Source organism: Camelus ferus, chromosome 17 (assembly GCF_009834535.1).
Source record: "Camelus ferus isolate YT-003-E chromosome 17, BCGSAC_Cfer_1.0, whole genome shotgun sequence".
Lineage (NCBI taxonomy): Eukaryota > Metazoa > Chordata > Mammalia > Artiodactyla > Camelidae > Camelus > Camelus ferus.
The window spans coordinates 42,641,828-42,660,485 of record NC_045712.1 but is presented as its reverse complement, the minus strand read 5'-3'; the positions used below and the strand labels follow the sequence as shown (position 1 = coordinate 42,660,485).

The 18,658-nt window shown below is 41.3% G+C and overlaps 1 protein-coding gene and 1 long non-coding RNA gene across 5 annotated transcripts in view; one reads left to right on the top strand and one right to left on the bottom strand.

Moving 5' to 3' along the window:
- Nucleotides 1-18,658, top strand: part of CTDSPL (CTD small phosphatase like) — a 115,897-nt gene that overhangs the window by 13,608 nt on the left and 83,631 nt on the right.
- On the bottom strand, nucleotides 10,717-16,015 carry LOC116657270. 4 transcript variants are annotated; one of them, XR_004312378.1, is made up of 6 exons: nucleotides 15,876-16,015; nucleotides 15,271-15,519; nucleotides 14,116-14,202; nucleotides 12,859-12,992; nucleotides 11,619-11,723; nucleotides 10,717-10,772 (listed from the first exon to the last, which is right to left on the bottom strand). It is a non-coding gene; the product is annotated as an uncharacterized LOC116657270 (long non-coding RNA). The 4 variants fall into 4 exon arrangements; XR_004312377.1 differs by lacking the exon at nucleotides 10,717-10,772 and having other exon boundaries at nucleotides 11,403-11,723; nucleotides 15,271-15,357; nucleotides 15,454-15,519; XR_004312375.1 differs by lacking the exon at nucleotides 10,717-10,772 and having other exon boundaries at nucleotides 11,403-11,723.

Below are 18,658 nucleotides of genomic sequence, written 5' to 3'. Positions count from 1 at the left end.
TGTATATTTTACTATTTTTTTTAAATGAGGGTGCACATTCAGTCCTTATTTAAAATAAAATTAAGCAAATATTTGTCTCATGGCTTTGAAATAACACATAATGGAGCAAAGGCTTAGGAACTGCCTGTAGCGCTGGGCTGGGATGTGGGCATTTTTGTATTTGGGATCAAGACAGAAAACACTGGTGGCATAGTTCTCTGAAACCAGAGCCTAATAAACAGTGGTCTTTCTGGATGCTAAGGATTATGTAATCACCTAAGTAATCGCTCATTTTGATTCTGAGTAGCTGCTTCAAGTTAAAAACTGAAAGGTTTCTTTGTAATTGTAATTCGTATTAAGGCTACTTGCCAAAATGTTTTAAAATCCTGGTACTTAAAGCAGTCTTAAAAACTGAAGAGAAGTGACTTAATATGTGATGGCTGATACTATTCTTATCTTTCAAAATTAGTATTTAACCTAAGCTTTCAGTTTGAGGGCATCTTGAAGAACAAACTTCACCACCTTGTCAACATGGCTTGAATAAAATGTAGCCTTTTGATATCAGAGAGAAGTCAGTATTCCAAGAAGAATCCATCCTGTACTTGGCATTGGATATAATGTCTCCCTCTGTATTCTGATCAAGATTCAGCTTCCATGCTTAGCATGTCATAAATTTGTTCTAAGTATCTGACTCACTTATGTTCAGATCTGACCATTGACTTTAATTCCATAGAATTAAATACGTCCGTCGGAGCTGTATTTTCTTTCCCCTTTTTGAGGGAACAGCTCAACGTATTCATTTTTGTTTTGGTTAGAACAAATACATTTCATAGCAGTCATCAAACAAGTACACACTTTGAGGAGCTGTTAGCTCTGACGAGTGTGTAAACACTTGTTGGTGAGCAGGGACTTTTCTATTCCACAGTAGACTGTTTCACTACCTAGGCTTGACTTCTTGAATTTTTGTTGTTATTGTTGTTGAACTTTTTATGAAGTAAATTTCCATACAGTAACAATCATTCTTTTTGGTGTAACCCAAGGTTACCAAGTTCTGTAAGTTTTGACAGACTCATACAGCTGTGTAACCACCTCCGTAATCAGGATAGAGAATAATTTCCATCATTCTCAAAATATTCCCTGTCCCCTTAGTTACCTTCCCTCCATGCTCAGCACCGAGCAACTGATCTCTTCTCTACCCACTGTTCCCTTTTCTGAAATGTCATATAAATGGAATCATGCAATGATGGCTCTGTATCCTTGGCAGTACTTGGCATTGTTAGTTTTTTCATTTTAGCCACTCTAGTGGGCATCTCGTGGTATCTTGCTGTGGTTTTAATTTGTTTCCCCAACACCTGATAGTGCTGAGATTCTTTTCGTGTGCTTATGTGCCATTCAGATAAATTCTTTGGCAAGGTATCTTTTCAAATTGTTGCCAATTGAAAAAAATACTGGATTGTTTGATTTCTTATTGTTGAGTTTAAAATTTTTTTAATAGGTATTCTGGACACAAGTACTTGGTTGAATATGTGTTTTGCAAATACTTTGTCCCAGTCTGTGATGTGTCTTTTCATTCTCTAAGCAATGTCTTTCCTTTTCCATTTTGGGGGGGGGGTAAAATTCACATTACATAAAATTTACCATCTTAACTGTTTTTAAGTGTACCATTCAGTGGTATTAAGTACATTCATATGGTTGTGCAGATATCACCACCACCCATCTCCAGAACTCTTTTCATCTTGCAGAACTGAAATTCAGTACCCATGAAACAGTAACTCCCCATCCCCTCTCTCCTCAGCCCCTGGCAGCCATCATTCTACTTTCTGTGTCTGATTTTGACTACCCTGGCTACCTCGTATACGTGGAATCATACAGTATTTGTCTTTTCCTAACTGATTCATTTTACTTAGTATAAAGTCCTCAAGGTTGATGCATTTGTAGCATGTCAGAATTTCATTCCTTTTTAAGGCTGAATAATACTCCATTGTGTCTGTGTGTGTGTTATGTAGGGGGGGACACAGAGAGCATGAGAGAGAGAAAAGACATATATAGTATGACTTCTTATATGTGTGCTATATAAAATACAGCATATTCTGTATATTTATTCATCTGTCAGTGGCCACTTGGGTTGCTTCCCCGTTTTGTGAATAATGCTGCCGTGAACATGGGTGTACAGTTATCTGTTTCAGTCCCTCCCTTCAGTATTTTGGGGTGTATACCCAGGATTGGAATTGTTGCATCATATGATAATTCTATATTTAGTTTTTTGAGGAACCACCATACCTGCTGTTCCACAACAGCTATACCATTTTACGTTCCCACCAGGTACACAAGGTGCCAGTTTCTCCACATCCTTACCAATACTTGTTATTTTCTGTCTTTTTGATAGTAGCTCTGCTAACGGGTGTGAGGTGTTGATGATGTCATTCAAAGAGGAGAAATTGAAGTTTATTGGTTTTTATGTGGATGTCCAGTTGTTTCCATATGGGCTATTGAAGAGACCATCCTTTATTGTATTGCCTTTGTCTATGTGTGGGTCTATTTCTGGACTCTCTTCCCTCCTTAAATTTTGATCAGCCTCCTTAATGTGAAGCAGTGTTAAGCTTGATATAGTACCAGCCCTCCCTCAGAAGTAAATGGTTGGTCATGATTTAAGCAGGAGAGAAGACCAAGACATTTTACAATCTGGTGGGGCAGATTTACTCTGCATTTTGCACTGAAGGGTGTTCTGAAAGACAAAACCTATGACTTCCTCCACTCTTTTTTTAGGAACTTACCCAAACAGATTTTGTACAGTATATCTTTTTCCAGGTTTAAAATTGGGGCTGAGAATTTCTTCTAATCTTGAGTAGCCTTCTGCAGAAAGCTAACACAAAAGTACAAGATAAGATAAACAAGCATTTGAGTTTAAAATACAGTCTCCCATAGTTATACAATAGTGTAAAAATAGGGACTATCATGATGGAGTCTAAGCGAACCGGAGAATATAATATCACCAGAGCAGAAATAAATGTGCGGAAGCTTCAGCTCTGCAGAGAGGGCCTGGGCTCCAGAGGCTGTCCCCAGGTGTCTGCAGAAAGAAAGGAAGTACTTCTGTTACCTAAACAAGAGGGAAGGGTCTGGCAATCGCTGGGTCACTTGAGTTCTTTTGCCACTGGGTAGGTAAACCAGGCGAAACTTCCCAGAGAACAAACTCTTCATCCAGGTAGCTTGACCCAGTTTGTATAGAGACCACAGTCTGTTTGCCACTGACCTGAAGACAGAGCTTAGAAGATACTGCCGAGATGATCAGGGTCTCCAAGGTGAAGACTGGGCCAGCGGCTGAGGTTCTTTTCTAGCTTCCTGTCTCTTGTTTGGGCTCTCATCCCAGCTCTTCCTCCACGAGGCTGCTGGATCTAAATTTCTAAAGCACAGCTCTGATCGTGCTGCTGCCACCTAAGGCTGTTTCTCGGTGGTTCCCCATTGGCCTGTAGGTAGCAACATGGTGTTTCATAGCCTGTTGCCCTTCAGGGACTGACTCTAGACCACCTCTGCAGCCTCCTTTCCAGGGACCCCCTTCCATATGGTAATGAACTGCTCGCTGAGCCCAGACAGGCTGTGCGTTTTCATTCCACTGTGCATGTGCTGGTTTCTCTTAGCAGATGCTTTTTCCTTTCTGCGCCTGGCGGATTCTTAATCATCCCCCAGGATCCGTCTCAAGCGTCAACAAACTTCTCTTGATCCCTTCCTGCCCTGTCTAAGCAGAATGCAGTAGAGTATATTGTTTAAGGGCCCAGGCTTCAGTTTGAATTTCAACTCCATTACATTGACTCTGTGTAAACTTTGACAAGTTCCTTAATCTGAGTCTTAATTTCATAGTAGTATATACCCAATGGGGTGAGTATGAGGATTAAATAATATAATGTGTGTGTGTGTGTGTATAGTAGATATTGAAGTAAATAAGTTGATACCAAAGTATATAAGTATTTAATAAACATCTCTTCTCATTATTATTGCTAGTTCATTTAGTCAGTAAACATTTGTTGAGCACCCACTGTGTGCCATTCATCTGTACCAGGTGCTTGGGGTGCACAGGTGTATGAGACCTGAGCAGGCATCGGAGGTGCTCAACCCCGTGCTTTAAGAAGATGGTGTGCAGAGTGCCCTGGAAGCTACCATCTGTTTGAGGATGACCGTATGCCAAGTACTGTACATGTGTATCTCATTTCATCCTCCAGCAGCCTTAAGATGTAGGTGTTATAATCCCCGTGGAGTCTCAGAGAGGTTAAGGAACTTGCCTACAAGATGTAGATACGTACCTACCAAATAGTAGAACCAAGAGAGTTAAACCTCTGTCTGACTCCATTACAAGGAAATTTAGGAATGAATCACTGTAATACACCCTATGACTAAACTAAAAAATACATGATCATCTCAATAGATGCAGGAAAAAGCATGTGAAAATAACTAACATCTTTTCCCCATAAAAACCCCAAATGAACTAAAATAGTGACTACTTCAACCTGATTGGTAAAAGAGCAGTAAGGGAAAACTCGCAGCTAACATTATGCTTTAGGAAGAAGGACTGCAAAATTTCTTTTTATGACCAGGAAACACAGTGATGTCTGTTCTCATCACTTTCATTCATCAGTGAATTGGAGGTTCCAGCCAGATCTAATTGGGCAAGAGTGAGGAATAAACAAAAAAAGAAAGAAATTTAGGAACTATTTGGAGAAAATCATATGCCCTTTGAGATTTACATCTTGAAAGACAGCAACCGTAATTTTCTAAAAGATGTTGCTTTCTGCTTCTACCAGAGGCAGCCTATTTAACAGGATAGATTCTAGGGCTCACCCATGTTGACAGACCACATTTTCTTACAATTCATGTTCTGTTATTTATTTAACAAATTCTGTTTCTTTGAGCCTAGCTATTAATTCTTAACCCTCTTCAGCCCTCTTCATATTCCTTTGGGTACCAGGAATAGTAGAAATGAGAGAAGGTACAGTTTATAGTAAAGATTAAGAATCCAAGAGCTTTTATCTCTAAAATTCTAGACAAAGTGGTAGGCTTTACTCTTAACACTTACGCATCATTTCTAAGGGTATAACTAAATAGAAGTGGCGTTTCAAGATATTTTTAAGTGGATAGGATGCCAAGAAGGCTCTTAAAGATGCTTGAATCCCATTATTACTGGGCAGAGTTCTAAGGGGCGAAGCACAGAATCCACCTAAACTGTTTTAGATGGAAAGGAGTTTGTCGAAAGATTTTGGTGGCTTGTAGACCCTCTGCTATGGCCAACAAATTAGATTTGGCTGTTTCAGAGCCAGGAAAAAACACTTAACTGCACCTTAGAACTACTTTAGTGAAGTAGACTCCTGCCCCCACCTGCTGTTGATTCAGCTCAGATGCTTCACCATAACATAACAGTCCTTGTTCTCCCTTAAACTTGGTGCTCATTTTCCAGGAACTACTAGAAATAAAAGGAAGCCAGTGTTTGTAGGCCTACTTGATTCTCCTTAGGTATATGCTCATTTGAGGAGCTGGGCTGAGATCTAGTTGGAAGAGAGCTTATAAAAACAAAATCCTGGGTAAATAAATTGTGGCTTGTTCAGACAGTGAAATCACGTACAGTACTTAAAGGCGATAAACCAGAGCTACATTTGTTCACATGGCTAAAATTTTTAAATGTAATGTTGAAGGAACATGCAGGTTCCATACTAGCACATGCAGTGTGATACTATACAAAAAAAGTTTGAAAACATGCAAAAATAGTTTCTCTATAGCGTATGGATATATGCATATCTTTTAAAACCACAAAAACACCAGGAATGATGAATAACGCAGTCAAAATAGTGGTTATTTCTGGAGAGGAAGTGGGACCAGAGAAGGGTACACAGGTGGCTTCCATTGTATCTTTAATGTCTTCTTTTTTATGAACTATTTTCTTGGGACAAATGCAGCAAAATGCTAAGCTACCCAAGATCTGGGTAGTTGGATAGCCCAATGTATAGTTGTTTGTAATATTTATTCTCTGTACTTCTCTGTATGTGTGAGTGTTTCATAATTTAAAATGTTAACAATGGACTTAAGTATTAAGATAAATTTTTAAAATATTACCTCCTGTACATAGAGATACATTGGCAAGAAGTGGTAAAAATGCAATTACTGGATTTAGCTGGTCCTTTTCCCAGCGGGAGAGTGTTCAGGAAGTGTCCAAAACACTTGGTCACTGAGCTTTCCAGAGGGAGCGCGAGTGATCCTCAGTCCTAGCCCAGGCTCTGCCAGGTCACACCCTGTCCTATTCTGTTTCTCTCAGGTGACCTTCCAAAGGGTGTCATGAGTGCTTGGTCTGGAGCCAAGCTGGCTTTGTGTAGAGCGCTGGCCGCAAAAGTCCATGTTGGTTTAAAATGTTATGTTTACAGATGTGTAGTCAAATAGCCTGGTTGTCATCAAAGGAATGGTTCACTTGATTTGCCAATTCTCCCTTGTTATCGTGGGAATTTATTAGGGTATGAATAAAGGAACTGAATTGTTGAGTCAAGTCCTTTGTATGAAGCAAAGGAAAATCATATTGGAGAACAAAGTGTGAAATGCAAAATCAAGAAGAGTCATCTTGAAAGAAATCAAGTCAGAAAGTGTTTGAAGGCCTGTGGCATCCTGACACAGAGGCCCTCACTAAGGCTTTGAACTGGTGGGATTCCCGTTTGGACTGGAGCTCTGGTTCCCCTGTGGTCTGGGCTGCCTCCAGGACTGTTTTTTTAGTGCAGGGATTTTTAACCCAAGTGGTCCATGAATAGAATTCAGGGAGTCCGTCAACTTGGTTAGGGAAAAAAATTACATCCAAAATTTCTTTGACCTCTAACTAAAATTTAGCATTTTTCTCAGTTATGAAGTAACTGGTAACAAACCACTATAACACTAACAGTGCCTGTAACTTTATCATCATGTCCAAACAGACTGGCCTGTGATTTTTCTTCTCTTTAAATGTCCTTGTGAGGTTTTGGTATCAAGATTTTGCTGATCTCAAAAAACAAAGTGGAAAATATTATCCTCTGGAAGAATCTGTGTAAGGTTGGTGTTATTTCCTCCTTAAATATTTAGTAGATTACAAGGTGAAGCCCTTTGAGGCCAGAAATTTCTTTGTGGAATGATTTTAAAATATAGATTTAATTTGCTTAATATGTACAGGACTATTCAGATATTCTATTTCTTCTTATAAAAGGTTTGGCAAGTTTCTTTTTCCTAGGAATTTATCTGTTTTATATGTTTTCAAAATAATGGGTGAAAGTTGTTCAAAATACCCTCTTTTTAACATCTGTGGAATCTGTAATGCTGTCCTCTTTTTTCATTCTTGATCTTAGGTAAATTTTTTAAAAATTGAAAATACTCAGGGTTCTTAAGGGTTTAAGGAAGACTGGTAGTATGTATCAAACATAAAATGTGAGTCTGTTTTATCCAACTAGCCCTTTGAAGGAATTTGCCATACATGAATAATTTCACAAACTCAAAAATACTCAACACAGTGTTATCTATAGCAGCAAAAAAAAAAAAAAGGGGGGGGGGACAAATCAACAGGGGACAGGGAAGTAATTAGGCTCTTTGCATTCACTAGAGTACCTTCCGTAGTTACAAAACAGGATGGAGACGTGTAGAAAATGTGCTAGGGAGATGTTATTGCTTACAAAAAGCAGTCCCAGAAGAGCATGTCCAGTGTGGCCTCTTCTGTGTTAAACGCATACTTCGGTATGTGCATGTGTACATAAAATATAATTTGGAAGCATGGTCACGAAATTTCCAGCAGCGGTTATCTCTGGATGGTAGGTTGTTGGATAACAGTTATTTTTTTTTTTTGCTCTTCTGTATTGTTTAAAGTGTTTGCATGAATGTGCATCATTTCTACAAAAATAGCAAGACTTTCTAAAGAGCTTGGCAGTAACAAGGAGATGAGAGGGTGGTAGGGGTGGGGAGTGTCAAAGCATTTTTCTTGACGGATGGAGAACAGCCAGGGAAGAAAGAGAGCTTGAAGCTTCAGTAAAGAAGGGATAATTCATTGAAGAGCAGGAGGGCCCGGATGCAGACATAGATGTTAGCCCTAAAGGGGCAGAACATTTCTTCCCAGAAAGGAGGAGAAGACAATTGAAGATAAGGAAAAGTTTTGAGCTGAAAGGAAAATGGTGCTCCTAACTCATGGTTGCCCAATTTCTTAGTGAAATGGGAGGTGGGACTCTTTGCCAGAGGTGGGGAAAATGAGAGTGGAGCAGGAGTCTTGAGGAAAGTGGTGAGGGTCTCTGACAGAATCAACAGTAGAGGAGGGATTTGATGGGGTGTGGGCAGTTGGGCTGACCTGGAGGCCTTACTGAAACTTTTGTAAGGGAGCCTGATGGTACAGCTGGTCCCAGGTTAGAGGGTGGCTCGGCAGGATGAGAGAATTTTCAGAGGATGAGAGAATTCAGGATACTGTTGAGGTCAGTTTAAGTCATCGACCTTAGAATCCAGGATGCTTGGGAGGAAACTGAATTAAGAAGAGTGCCACAGACTGGATATTTATTTGGAATATGGACATCCAAGAAGCCAGGTACTCATGGTCAGGATGGGTTTTCAGAGTCTGACGTGTTATATAGGAAGTTCTGCTTGGTGGCCATGGGAGTAGGGGAATGGTCATCCAAGCTGGGAGAATCAGAGGGTGGTGCTGGGAGATCCAGTGGTCTTCCTCACAGAGGGGAGCATTTCGCAGGAGGATGACAGGAATTCTTTTGGAGAAGATTTTGAGGCCGGTACTGAGATTGGCTTCAAGGACGTAAAGACTCCTCAGAGAAGCTGAAGCGAGCTGGTAGAGTCCTGGTCTGGAGCCCCTGTGGGACAGCAGGGAGTTTGTTGACCTAGTCTTCTAAGACTGGGACCCTGGGCTCCAGGAGAAGCCTCCCCTTGAGGTGGTGAGGCTTTTCAGTACAGAAGGTTGGCAGAAGGAATGCTCCAGAAGAGGAGAAGGAATACTCTACAGAAGCCTCTGAGCAAAGGGACAAGGGTGTGGGGTGCAGATAATTGGGCAAAAAATACAAGCAAGGGCTTCTAAAGAGGAGTAGACTAGCTGGAGGACGGCCTGAGCTGCAAAGGGGTGAAAATTTGTTTTCTGGTTTCCCAAAGGAAGTGCTGAACTGTATGTTTCTTTTTCTTGTCACAAAGCAATATCTGCTCACTCCAGAGAGAACAGAAACTACAGATAAGCAGAAAGCAAAAACAAGTAAACAAAAAGAGTCATAAGAACCCCTCGTCATCCCAGAGTCCTGGAGCTTTTCCCGTTGACACATTCTCCCCTCCTGTTCCCTCTGCCGCAGATCCAGGTCAAGGTCACATCAGCTCTAGAAGAAGCCTGTCCTCGGGTCACAAATGTCTCTTCCTAGCCCAGCCCCCGGGTCTGCCCCATATCCTCTAACAACCTTCCCATCCTGCAGAGGCCACCACAGCCTTCTTCCCAAAGCACCACTTCCCACTCTTGCTTCCCTGTCTAGTTTCCACCATCTCCGACATCCTCTCCCTGGCGCTCCAGGGCTTCTGTAACCTGGAGCCATCTCACCTCCCATGCTTGCTTCCTAACCTTTCCCTTAACATAGACGTACTTTATTTCCCTCCCAGTTCATTTCCCCAGCTCCTCACATCCGAGTCTCTGTGATGCCTGCCCCATCAGGTGGCCACCCCAGTCCCGAATCTCCCAGCTGTCAAGGCCAGAGCCCTCCTCCAGCCCATACTGACTTGCTCTTCCAGGTACTCATCTGACCACTCCTTTTAGGACCTCATCAGTTCTGTTTCAGTAAATACTTAGGTACAATTAGTAGGAAGCACAGGGTTTAGAGATGGGAGGAGCCTAGTCCCCTGATCTCACTGAGATTCACAGAAGCCAGGAGACACCCCCGTGGTCAGCCAGCAAGCTGTTAATAGAGCTGACTAGAATCCTCATTGTCAGACCTGAATGCTACCTGTTGAATTGAATGCTGCTTTTAAAATACAGCTTTTCTCTGATGTCTGGACATGAAGCCCCAGAGACCAAAAGCAATGGTATCAGTGCTTAGAATACATCAAATTTCTAAAAATCAAGACTTCTGAGCCCAGTAAGGGGAAGCCCTGATTTAACAGGTCCAGGATAGGACCTGCTGCATTCAAAAGAAAACAAAAACAACTCTCTGGATGGCCCTGATGTAGGGGGCCCTCAGATCTCCCTTTGAGAAACAAAGCTCATGTCTTTGGTTCTGTGTTTTCTTCTTCTTCTTCCCTTTTTTTCCCTCCCTTTTTTTTTTTTTTTTTTTTTTAGCTCCCTGATGCTGTCCCTGTGGACGCTATTAAGCTTTCCTGAAGCTTCCCATCTCAGGAGCCCATCCAGATGCCCATCCAGGACGTAACAGCAAGAGTGCAGTGCTGTAGCCTGTGACCTTCTCAGGCCTGCACTGGCCTGGGCCCAAGCTGCTGTCTTCCTGACGTGCTTGGCCATTTGGCCCTGGGGGCCAAGTTATTTTGCGAAGTCCTTTCCGGCATACCTTGGCAGAAAGTTTGAGTGTGGTGGAATTCTTGTTGGCAACATCCCACTTACCAAGGTGTTTTCTGAGCACCTTCTCAAGTGTGCCTCGCCCCCTGTGGCCTGACAACAGTACGTGTCACAAGACGTCCACGTAAACCAAACCGAGACACGTGCCTGGGCTCTCCGTGTCCCAGCACGTGCAGCCCGGGCCAGGGTGATGGGAGGGAGAGCCATCTGTGTACCTTGGTTCCTCTATTTCTAGCTGGCTGATCTTTGACACCCCTTCATGCCCATTTCCTCATCTCTAAAGCCAGAGCAAAAATTATAAAGTTAATTATAATGATATTATAAAAATAAAAATAATTCCTACCTCACAGGATGGTTATGAAGATAACAAATTAATGCCTGAAAAGCCCTTGAAACAGTGTTTGGCACATAGTAAGTGTTCAGTAAGGGACTGCAGTTATTATAATTATTTCATGAAAACTGTGATGAAATAATTAGACTCTATAGAGATGACTCACTGCTCTCCACGGTTATCAGTCCAAGAGTTATCAATTTCTCCTTGTTGCATGAGCATAGATGAGAGGAATGACTAATTTTGTGGTAATTGCTCTTCCGAATGCTGCCTGGACCTCCAAAGACAATTGAAATAGGCTAGATATTTCCTAGCAATAAGGTCAAGCCTTGCATAATTTAACACCTATACAGCAGCTCAGCATTTTGGTGCTTTGGTAAGGTGGCAGTTACATAACAGGCTGCAACCACGCAGATGAGCAGAGCCAAAGATGGGGGAGAGGGTACTTTGAAAAGATGTGTTAGTGCTGGAGTGACAGGTGTGATGGATGAAGGGCAGGCAGCAGCTGCAGGTTTCACAGAGCTGGGGTCTGGGAGGTGCACGCGTGCCCTGTGCCACTTTGGCAGATACTGTCTTGACGGGAAAACATCTCCCGACATTCACTATCAGGCTAACACCAACAGGAGCTATTTAAGTGTGCCTTATATTAGCCGCATCGTAGGTGTGTTTTCTCACTCCTTGGTAGTATTTCCAAGCTAAAAGTATGATTGCTTCAGTCTCAAAGTGATGCAAAACCCAATCAATCTCTGAAATCATGTTTTATCAAACTTTTATGTGAAGAACTCAGCTTACAGCGTTGCCAGAGTATCACCTTCCAGTATCGCGTTGCCAAGTTAATCTTGCTTGGTGCTTCGGACTCAGTGGTGCCGTACTTCAGATTCGAAGTACAGGAGAGCTCTAGAAGGGTGTTAGAAAGCAGATTCCAGTGGCTTATTTCTGTCTGGGGATGAGAGATGCTAGTGTGTGAGCATTTAGCAAATGACTTCACGTGCTTGCCACCAAAATGCTTTTTAGACTGTCCTGCTTGAGTTGTGCGATTTTCCTTTAAAAGAAGACTGGCATTTAAATAAACTGCTTGGTGTTTGTCACAACATAAGGCTAAAACTTCTAGAAACCAGAAAGCCAGTTTGTTTCTGGAACCATCTTTAGACCAAGGGTCATCCTCACCTCCCACAAGGACACAGAATAGTTCATTGGTTGGCCAAACTTTCTGGAGCTGATGCTTAAACCAGAGTCTTTAGATTCATCAGTAGGGAGAATGCCTGGGGCTGCTGTCAGCCAGGCCAGACTGAAAGCTGCCCCAGTACTTGGAGCTGCTTGGAATGAGTCCCTGGGGATGGAGGAGGCCCAGGAGAGCCTCGTTGGATGGAAATCCATAATCTTACCTGAGGGCTTTTAAAATAAATAATGTTTTAATATTTACAAATGGAAGCAAAATTTATCCTTTTTTGTTGCTGCCTGTCCAAGCATAGTGGGAGATCAGAATGCTAGCTCGATGGCCAGGTGGCAGACAGTAGCCAGGAGGCCTTAGCCAGCTGTAACTTTCATTTATTCACTTGATACCCACTTCAGCAGGATGTGGACCATACTGTGCTGTAGAGGAAAGACAATGACTGTGAAGTCTCACTGAGCACATGCGTGTAGGGCATTATTTTAAATATCAAACTGACATTTTTCTTCATGAGGTTTTAAAAATGTAAATTAGCATATTTGAGAATAAGAAGGAGATCTTGGAAAACAAAAGGTATAACTAACTTAAACACTTTTAAAATATAATAGAAGGGCTGGGAAACAAAAATCAGGGAGTTTCTAAAAGGCAAAATGAAAACATGAGGAGCTAGAAAATAGGGGCAAAATAGTAAATAAAAATTTTAAATGGTACATCTAGGAGTTAGAATCTCTGAGTAGGAGTTCAAGCAGAAAGAAAATAGAGAGAGGGAAATTGTCAAAGAAATAATACAAGAGAAATTTCAGAACTGGAGGTCAGGAGCTTTCCATCTAGAACCCAGTACAATGAAGGAAAAAAAATTACCTGGACCGAGGCACGTTGTCATCAACATTCACGACTTCAGAAACAATGAGTTACATAGTTTTGGGGGAAACCAGTCACAAACAAATGACTGAAAATCAGAATGCTGTCAGAGCTCTTCACATCAACACTGAGAGCTGGAAGACAGTAGAACAAAGTCAGCAAAGTTCCAAGGGAAAATTATTTTCCGTCTAGAATTTTATACTCAGATGAACTTCGAAGAAAGTATGAGGCTAGAACAAAGACATTTTTAAATCTGCAAGGACTTAAGATTTTGCTTCCTGTGGATCCTTTTCTAGGAAACAACCAGAATAAATACTTGAAAATGAGGAAGTAAATTAAAAAAGAAAGAGAAATAGAACCCAGAAGACAGGGAACCAATACAGGAAAGCAGCCCAGAGAAGCCCAATGTGTTTAAAATAGGCTTGGCTACTTTGGAATTCACAGATTATCTGTTGTACTTGGTCATTTGGAAAACAGTATTTATATATATAAATACTGATAGTTCAGGTAGAGTGGAAAATCTGAATGTAAGTGCACAGAAAATTAAGCAAATGAAGCAAAGAGGGAAGTGTTAACTCCAACGAGGGGAAAATATTCAAAGGAAAAAATATCAGAGTAAACTCCTTGATTTATCATAATGTAAGAGAAGGAGAAATGTGATAGATGGTGTAAAAGAGCTGAAATCTAAGCAATTACAACAGGAAGTTTATAGGTGACGGATAGATAAACCAAGAAATGGCAATATTAACATATTATCTGGGTTTTTTAAAAAGCTAGAAGCATTGAAAGTGCTTGTCTTAAGATACTGTGCTTTCAGTATTTTTGAGCAATTTGATTTAAACTATGTGCTTTTGTTTGCTCTGATAAAAATGAAAATCAATTCAAAAGAAAAAAAAGGTCGACATTTGACCATCAGTAGGATACTCAAGCCCGCATCCTCCAAGCTTTTGTCACCACAGGCATCAGCGGCATGGTGGATGGGAGTACAAGGTCAAAGCCTCGGTCAGATCCAGGCTCTCTGTCCCCAGGTTTCTTGTCACAGGATGGCCTCCCTGTCCATGGGCAGGTGACTGGGCCGTCTCCTGCCAGAGTCATCCCAAGTTTCCAATGAGATTATAAGGCTGAGCAGGGGTGTATGCTTCATAACAGGAAGGGAGGAAAGAGGAAGGAAGGAAGGAAGGAGAAAATCCCCTTCACAGACAAATTTAGAAAACGATTTGCCACTTTGCTATTAAGATAGCTTCAGAGAAATTCTACCTGAAATGCACCAACCAGCTGAATATAGCATCAGATGACAGGTCAGCTTCTTTGCCACAGTGACTCCACAGTGTCCCTAGGCCAGCCCTGGGGAACAGAGTTATTAACCAGTCGGCACACCAGGCTATCCCATTCCCACCCTTGCTCCAGGTGGGAGTTGGGGTGTGGTACAAAGGGTTATAGCTGGCCTGACCCAGTGATCTATGTAGAGAACACAGAATGGACCAGATTTCCCCTCATCCCCACCCCTCATCCAGGGGGTGACCTTCTCTCCATCCTTCATCACTGCTGCCCAGAGGGGCCTTATCATAAGTCTGGGGTCTTACCCCTGTCCAGACTGATCCATGTCTGGGCTGAGTCTGGCTAGACTTGGACCACTCAGACCACAGTGATATTCAAGCAGCCACTCACTTCTCTATACCCTATTCCTGTTGGCTAGCACTGAAAGAAGTGATCAAACAGGGAAGAGCCTTTCTACTCCTACACACTGGTGTGCAGGGCACCAGGCCAGCCACAAGCTGGGACACAGCTGTTTGTGTAGACTGGTCTGCATCGAAGCCCACTCCGTCCTCTTCTGCCCCAGGCTTGGAGTACCATTTTACAGGGGAACTGTTCACCCAAACTCCTGGTTGGGGAGGACCACTTGCACTTAAAATTGTTTGGGGTTTAACCTGTTTATGGAAGCATTCTCCTCTGAACAGAATGTCTTTCCTTTACTTTCTAGGTAGTGAGCTATTTTTTTAAAATCTTGTTTATTGTAGAAGTAATGCATGCTTGTAACAGATTGAAACAATACGGAATTATGTTAGAGAAAAGATGGTATATACGTACAACATATATATGTATGTACACATACATGTATCTTCACAAACAACTGTGACTACACGTATATGGTTATCTTTCAAAAATGAGGTCTTATGCAATGCCGCTTTTTGTTCTGTTGACATAAATTATAGGCATCTTTTTATATCATATAGATCTGCCTCTTTCTCAGGAATATTCTTTATACCAATGCACCTTGATTTATTTAAGTCCCCTACTGATGAACATTTAAATTCTCCCAGACTTTTGATATTAATATTAGTCTTTCAGTAGCACCCTTAACTCTGAAGTCAGACAGCCTTAGTTCAGATTCCAGATACTCCATTTACTTACTTTGTGACCTTTAGCAAGTTATTTAAACTCTTTGTGCCTCAGTTTCCTGATCTGTAGAATGGGAATAAAATTGTCCTTGCACTGTGCCTAGCCCACAAAAAAAAAAAGGCTAAGTGAGACAATATGTATAAAACATGCTTAGAATATTATAATCACGACAACTAACATTTATTGAGTACTTACTGTCAGCCAGGCGCTGTGGATATCACACTGTTTTATGCATTAGCCTTATACCACATATTTTAATATCTGCAAAGGCAAATCCTCCATCATCATTAAAGTGATGTTAGCTATTCCCATGCACTTACTCCTCCAGGTGAATTTTTAAATCCCCTTTCCACCTACCTCCCATCAATATGACAAGGGTTTTTTTTTTTTTTTTCAATCCAGTTGGAATTTTGAAGGGTGTCTCTACTCCTAAAGGCTGCCAGAGTAGAAAGACCCTTGGACTTGAGTCAGAAAGCCCTGGATAGACTCATGGTGTCCCTTCAAAGCCATGTGACCATGGGCAGTTGAGTTAAATTCTCTGAGCACCTGCAGTTTCCCTACCTGTAGAATGAGAGTCAGGGGAGCTGGGGGGATGTAAGAAAGCACTGGAACAGCACCTGGCAGTTAAGTACGTCACAAATGTACTTGCTTCTGAAGCGAGTATTTTTCCCTCCTGGCCCTTTGTACTCAGCACCATCTTCAGCACCGTCCTCAGCAGCTCTAAGGGGACAGTCAGTGACAGGAGTTTAAGAGTCAGTTAAGGAGTGCGAGAGCAAGAGCAGCAGTGAGCAAGCAGGATGAAGGCTGAGGCCCCCGCTTCCTGTGCAGGGCGAGCCGAACATTTACGACCAGTTGAAGATTAGCCAAGAGGGAGGAAAGGGAATTGGGACAAACAGAGACTGTTCCGTTGTGCCGGCATGTGCCACCAACCATGGAGTGGACTTCCTGCTGCAGGACACAGCTGACCTTTGGAGAGTCACTGTCTGGGTGAGGCTGCCCTTTAAAAGGACAGAACACAGCTGTTGTTTAGATATCAGAGGCTCGTTAATAACTGTGTTTGGCAGTCAGTTCGGGATGTTAAACAGTTTGGAAAACAGTCTTGCTTCTTGGTTTAAGGAAGGCCGGCATGAAGGGAATCTCTGTGTTACTAGCAGGTTGTTTGGTAATCCTTTGAACAAAAATGAACACTTAGCAGCTTTAAAAAGTATTAAGAGAACTCATAAAAGTCAGAGCAGACGTGCAGGAGAAGGTCACACTTCCAGAGCTCTCTTGGGAACTGTTTCTGGACTAACAAGTCCAACAAATGTGTTAATTCAGGTTGAGATTTCTAATACAAATATTGACTCAATCTCAGCCTTTGCAGTTAATTCTCAACTTGAATGTGTCCTTTCAGAATACCCTTGCCTGTCTTGTTTTCTTTCCTCATGTCTGATAGTTTGTCCACCCTTCATTTTGAACCTTAGCAGGTGAGTTTTTAATGGCAGCTCTGCATTTTTTCTCTAGGTCCGAATAACATTCAGAGGAGTGACTATAACTATTCCTTCATTTTCCTAATGGCATGATTGTAAGAGAGAGTCGGTTTAGACCAGGAAAGCCTGGCAGAATGTAAGTTATTCCCACTCTTGGGTCAGATTCCCTAAAAATACCTTCTTACCCAGTATTCAGTATCGAAGGAAAAACTGAAGTTGTTTTTATGTTTTCTCCCTGCTCCCCAGTTCACTTGATATTTTAATTACTGTTCATTTTAAGACATGTGTCTTCAAGTTCCTGTGAATTGGTGTGCAAACTGCTATGTGGTTAACCAAATAAATATAAAATTAAAAGTTTTGACTAAAAGATAGAACAAATATAATGTATATTTATTTCACCTTCGGTTTCAGAAGATATTTTCCCTGGATATAGAATTCGAGGTTGAAGGTTTTTTTTCCCCAGATGCTGTTACACCATCTTCTGACTCCCTTGGTTTGTGATGAAAAGTCACTCGTCCCTAGAATCATTGTCACCTTTATGTAATGTAGCATCTTTCTCTGGCTGCTTTCAAGATTTTCTTCTCTTTAACTTTTGTTTTCTTTGTATTTGTCCTGCCTGGAGCTCATTGAGCTTCTTGAATCTGCAAATTTAGGTTTTATACCAGATTTGAAGAATTTTCAGCCACTATTTCTTCAAATATTTTTCTACTCCACTGTCTCTCATTTTTCCTTCTGAAAGTACGGTTACACCTGTGGCAGACTTTTTAATGCCTGCAGATCTGATACTCTGTTCATTTTTTTGGTTCAGTCTTTTTTTGTCTTTCCGTTCTTCATGCTGGATCGTTTCCATCAGTCTGTCTTCAAATTCATTGACCTTTTCCTGGGTCATCTCCATTCTGTTAAGCTCGTCTTGTGATTTTTAAAAAATTTTATATGTTATATTTTTTAGTTCTAGAACTTCCAGTTAGTTCTCTTTTATAGTTTCTATTTCTCTGCCAAGATTTCCTAATTATCTTGTACATTCTTTTATGCCACTAATATAATTATGATAGATGCTTAAAATTTTTATGTTATTTGCAACATCTCAGTTACCTTGGGATCACTGTTGATCATCTTTTTTCTTGAGATTGGTTTGGATTTTCCTTTATCTTTGTACATTTAATAACTTTGGAGTGTATTTTGAACATTGTACTATTATGTTATGAATACTGTGGCTTCTATTGTATTCTTCTGAAGAAATTAATCAGGGTGGGGGGAGATTCTTGTTTGTTTTGTTTTTTGCCTTAGACATCAGCTTGGTTGAATTAAAACCACAAACTGTCTTGGGCAGCACCTCAGTTCTTGGCTCAGTTATTTTATCCTTAGCCAGGTTGCTTAGAGTCTGCCCCATACATGCTTGGTTCAGGAGTCACCCAGAAATTGGGCCAAGTTTTTACACAGAATTTGAAGCGCTCTCTTTCTGGCTCTATAATCTCTGGGATTCCCTCTTTACTTTCCAGTGGCTCTGACTGTCCTGAAATCTGTCCTCCGAGGACTGCACCTTCCTGTTGAAGTTCTATCCACTGCAGCCTGTTACCAGGCTAAAAGCCATAAAATTGAGAAACACATCTAAATCTATTCCCTTCTTCCAAATGTCAGCCCTCTCCCAGAGTCTGCCTACTTTCTGTCTTTCTACAGTGCTCTCAGGGAGTTGTTTTTCACATTCTTCCCTAGAGTTTATGGTTATTTTCTCCAGGAGAACTAGTCCAGTAGGAGCTGGCCATACTAGGAATAGAACCAAAAACATGCTTTTTAAAGAACATTTAAAATGCAAGCTGCTCCTTCCCATAATTAGTTCAGATCAGCTAGTTTGAAAAATATAAGTAGATAAAGACATGGAACTAGAAGACTTCTGGAGGAAACTTATTTTTAGGGTCTTGGTAAACAACACT